The sequence below is a fragment of the Coenobita brevimanus genome, chromosome 72 (genome assembly GCF_032717465.1).
Source record: "Coenobita brevimanus isolate Jiangsu-jjx chromosome 72, ASM3271746v2, whole genome shotgun sequence".
NCBI classification, from domain to species: domain Eukaryota; kingdom Metazoa; phylum Arthropoda; class Malacostraca; order Decapoda; family Coenobitidae; genus Coenobita; species Coenobita brevimanus.
In genome coordinates this window covers 3,767,501-3,772,935 of record NC_137025.1, presented here as the reverse complement: position 1 = coordinate 3,772,935, position 5,435 = coordinate 3,767,501, and positions in this window count along the sequence as shown.

The window sequence follows — 5,435 nt, the reverse complement described above, 5'->3', positions numbered from 1 at the left end:
TCTAACCATGTTCTGTGGCCGTGCACTTTGACCTATTCTCAAAATAATAGTTGTCATGGGCTGCCCCTCAACTTTTCCACCAAGTTTGGCTAAAATCCGATAAAGAAGGCTCATGTCTGGAACGATTCTAATATGAGGAACGCCGGTGAGATAACTTTTTTTTTTTTTCTATTTTAAGCAGATTTGATGTTAGGTTTCAGACATACCATGACGAAAACTACCACTTTTTTTTTTTTTTTTTTTTAACAGGTTAATGGTCAGGGTTACAGAGCTTGGTTGACCTTTGACATAAAAAAATAAACTTATTTCAAAATTCTCTGTAAATTAAACTTGGGTAAATGTTTATGGATAGACCAGAGTGAAGCGATTCCATCTTGAGATCAGTTAGCCAGACCGGGTGGGAGTTGGACCCGTGAGGTGGGTGTTGATCAAATAACAGGTTTTATACGATTTAGCCAAACTTAGTGGAAGAGTTGAGGGTTAGCCAAGAATAGGCTAAAGGTAGGGTCTACTCAAATGCTTTATATCTCCTTTGAACCATAGTTGCTGGAAGGGTTAAGGGTCAGGCAATAACGATGGGTTCCAGTTTTGAAAGCAGTCACTCAAAGATCACGGTTATATTACACGGTGCAGTAAGTTTCACCAGTGTGTGTATATTTGCACAAGATAACAGTTGTGATCGGATGTGGATCAAATTTTGTGGATGAGGATCACCATTTTCGCGGCTAGGGACTGAGGAGGATGTGTCTGACGTCACAGAAGAATGTAAACAAATATTTTTTTCCCCTCTGCTCAAATTTTGGGTCAGGCTGTTCACCCTATGAAAAATAGAGGGGGGGTAGACCACACCCCTTATTAAAATAGTGGAGGTACGCAGTACATCATCACCATCATCATCCGGACCTCCTTTCCCACCCTAGGGCAGGGTGAGGAGAAGCAACATCCAGACATTCTTTCATTAAAAAGGGGGGTTATGCCGCCCCCCCCCCTCGTACCCAGCGACGTAGCTACAGGGGGCATGGGAGGTCCCGCGTCAGACCATACCCCCTCACTCACCATCCATATCTGAAATTTCGTATTTTTTAAAAATGTGGACAGTGTGTTACATTGTCCTCCAAAATGGGTCTAGGCCCCACCTCGGCTCCCCCATCCATGGGGACCTGGCCACGTCACCGCTGATGATATTGACGAAGCTGCCGACCCTTTAGCGCCAGGCATCGAGCTCCTGTGCGGGGCATGCCACACCACGGGAATCAGGTGTTCATCTACACATTGTGGGTTGGTAGATTAAGTGAGTATTTAGAGTAACACCTAGTGAAGGTAAGAGTAGTAACCTGCATGATGCTGTATTTCTTGTCTCACGATAAGCGTTCCTTGTGTCACAGGATAGTGGGTGAATAGCCTGCCACAGGATCAAAGCACCGCGGGTGAACACCTTATGGCGTCTGCCACACCTTTACCTTTACCTAGACCTGAAGGGGTTGGGAGCCGAAATTTAAAGGGGGAAGAAAAATACCATGATTTCAAAGACTTCCTTACAAACGCAGGAAGATAAATTACAGACGGAAGAATTCCCTGCCGTTTTTGTGGTGACTTGTAATCTCTTTCGTGCACATCCCTTCCGCTCTGTCTCTCTCTCTCTCTCTTTCTCTCAACAAGTTTCATGGGTCGGTATAGCGAGGGGACGGGGGTGTCAGAGGTCACTGTAGCGGGGTCGGAGTGTGGTCTGTACCGTTATTTGAGACTGCCTCCCCCTCCGCCATTCTTTTGTCCTCCTCCCCTCGCCTCCTTTCACTCCTCCACGCTGTTACGAGGATTTAGTGTCACCGTGAGGTCTACCGGGAGAGAAAAAACCGAGTTAGATATTATGAGGGTTCGGGGAGGGGGAGGTGGGTTGCGTCCTTGTGCCTCCCCGTTGTCATGACGACCGGGTAAACTTTGCAGGCAGGGAGTGAATGACACATCTATGCCAAGTCTCCGTTTTCTCTCAAAATTTAATCCATCTTTACGTGTTTTTATTTTTTCCCAGTGTATGATCTTGACACTTATCAGTATTTGAAAGATATCTGATTCAAATTTGAACTTCTGTTGTGGCTTTGATGGGAGGAATAAGTCTAAGATGTTTGCAGTGCAGGAGAGAAGCGGCATCAAGACTATAGCGGCATCACGGCCAAAACTCAGTAATACTTCAAGTGGCGGTGGGGTAGGTTATCATTTTTCACGCTCCCGGCTCCTTCTAGGCGATAAACGAGGCCTAGAAGTGTGGAACAAGCTGACAAGTGCCGCCTGTAAGTGTTTTGGTGCCTGATAAGTGCCGTGTAAGTGGAGTGTGCCTGGAAATTGCGTTGGAATGTTGGTAGTTGCGGTGGTTGACGGAGCGTTGTCTAGTAGCTACACACCTGTGCCCGCATCTGTAACCTGTACCCTGCCACTGTAACCTGGACGGGCCCTGTAACCTGTACCGGCCTCTGTACCTTTTCTAACCTGTACCTTTGTCTTGTAACTTAAAGTCCCCTGAAATATTTAAAATCATTTCGTTACCCACTTAAGTTACATTCCTCTGTGACCTGTACCTGGTCCCTGAAACACCTGTACCCTGGCCCTGTAACACCTGCATTCCCTTGTACCCTGCCTCTGTAACCGAAGTTCTGGGCTGTTCCATGCCCCTGTTATCTGTACCTTGCTCCTGTGACCTGTACCCTGCCCCTGTAACCTGTACCCTGCCCCTGTAACCTGTACCCTACCCATTTAACCTGTACCCTACCTCTGTAACCTGTACCCTGCCCCTGTAACCTGTACCCTGCCCCTGTGACCTGTACCCTGCCCCTGTAACCTGTACCCAGCCCCTGTAACCTGTACCCAGCCCCTGTAACCTGTACCCTACCCATGTAACTTGTACCCTGCCCCTGTAACCTCTGCCGACCTGTATCCACCACCGCCACAGCTAATTTGTAATACTGTACCTGTAATCATTTAACCTTTGATCATGTAATATCTCAGGGTTACTTGTAAATGTAATATTCTCGATACAAAAGGTAGTAATCCTGTATTTTAATCTCTATAAATACGAATAACAAGGCCGAGTTAAGACCGTTTTTAATATCATCAGTAAAGGAGCCTCTATGTATATTAACTTATTTTATTTATTTTTATTTAGTTTCAGACGATTTCAGCTTAGTAGAATCCGTAAGTAGAGAGGGGTTTATCAAAAGATGCACAGCAACTATACTCTTTTTACGCTGACTTGGTCTAAAATTACCATCTCTCCATCTTGAATGCCGAGTTGCAAAAATGAACACTAGGATGTGGTGCTAGTCACGAAGGAGTGCATTAGAAAGTATGTACAGCCGTAGTATTGCCTCTGCCACTAAGCCACGAAAAATAAGCAGCAAAAGGACGAAAATCTGGACCAAGTTGGAGTGAAAAGAGTATAGTTAAACATGTATTAATTTTGGTACAGTTGGGTGCAGTATTTCTTCTGGAGCAGTGTACTAATTAAGCAAGATTCCAGCTCCCCCTCCCTCACAGTTTAACATTACTGGTCAGTGTAACAAGATCTTATTAGGCCAGACACAGCTTCCAGACCGTGTAAGAGAACTATTGACACCAACTGTACATCGTGAAATATGGCGTGGATAACCCGTAGATTTTATTATTATTATTATTATTATTATTATTATTATTATTATTATTATTTAGTGGAGAGGTATTTCGGGTGTTATAATTTACTGGGAGTCCCATTGATAGCTCTCCTGTGTGTGTGTGTGTGTGTGTGTGTGTGTGTGTGTGTGTGTGTGTGTGTGTGTGTGTGTGTATGTGTGTGTGTAATTTGTAGATCTTACTCAGCCCATTTTTTCGGATTACTGGTAGATAAGATTCAGATAGTGATAGTGATAAAATAGTTACCAAAATTTCTTTATTAAATGGGATTTTAATTCACTGTTGTTTCATGCATGTATTTTTTATTATATGCTTGTGTCCGCCACTGTTTTATTTACTCTCTCTCTCTCTCTCTCTCTCTCTCTCTCTCTCTAACCTAGCCATTGATTAGGTAATTAGGGCACAGAAAATTCTTGGTAAAATAAAAACTGACGATTGAAAAATGAGAGAGAGAGAGAGAGAGAGAGAGAGAGAGAGAGAGAGAGAGAGAGAGAGAGTTAAAAGTTGCAGCGTGAGAAGTACGGTAATAACTGAGCGAATGTTACTGTGTACGTGAAAGTGTGGGAGACTGACACACACACACACACACACACACACACACACACACCTGTAGGCTGTATTGTTGTAGTGTGTATGTGTAGTAAACAAAATCCGCTGGCTAAAGAAATAATAAGAAATAATGATGTTTTGAGAGAGAGAGAGAGAGAGAGAGAGAGAGAAAGAGAACCACCCCAACTCTATACTGTGTTTGCCTCGCGTGTCATCTTCGTCATTTCCTTGTCGTGTCTCACCATCCGCCAGGTGGTAGAGTAATGGACTGCTTACCTTTAGATTGGAAGATCGATTGGGTGCAGGAAACAATATTGGGGATTCATGATTCGAAAATAATAATAATAATAATAATAATACAACTTGTGAGCTTTGTCAGTCTTGTAGAGCGAAACGTAACACGGTAAAAATCTGAAACTCAATTAAGGTGTGTTTTTTTACCTCTTCTTTCAGCATTACCTGTCATAAAATAGTTGCATTAGCCGTCTTTCCTTATATTCCACAACACCTCCTTAGTATTATCTCCATTTTACTTTTTTTTTTTTATCTTGCCATAGACGACAGGCCAAAACCAAGCAACATATTCGTCGAAGGAGAACTGGAGGTAGGCTAGTGGGTGAATTAAAAAGTAAAGAAGCAGGTCTCGATTAAACCTTTCACTGCAGTGGACTCACGTACGATTGATGTTGTGTTCAAGCTGTTTATTTATGTGAGGGAAATACCAGCCGTCAGGGGGTTGATAGTCTTGCTGCAAAAACCTGGAATTCTCGTGCAAGGGGATTATTTTTAGGGGAGTGCGAGAAACTAACTTTGAATAGAAAGCGAGAGTGATTTTTGAAACACACACACACACACACACACACACACATACACACACAAATATATATATATATATATATATATATATATATATGTATGTATCAGATGAACCTTGAACAACAACAACAACAACAACAACTACTACTGCTACTACTACTATTACGACTACACTGCTACTACTACTACTACAGGGATAACCTCGTTTTGATGAGAACCCCTTCACTACAATGCCGGCTTTTATACATTCATACCAACAGCTGCCGATTTTATGTGGTTAGGAGAGACATCGAACCGAACAAGATAGTTATATCCTTCACTAACCCATTCAGTACGAGAATTTTGTAAACCTAAATAAAATTGTTTAGGAGAGCAAGATGAAAATGAAAAATCAGGTCATTGGGCTGAAG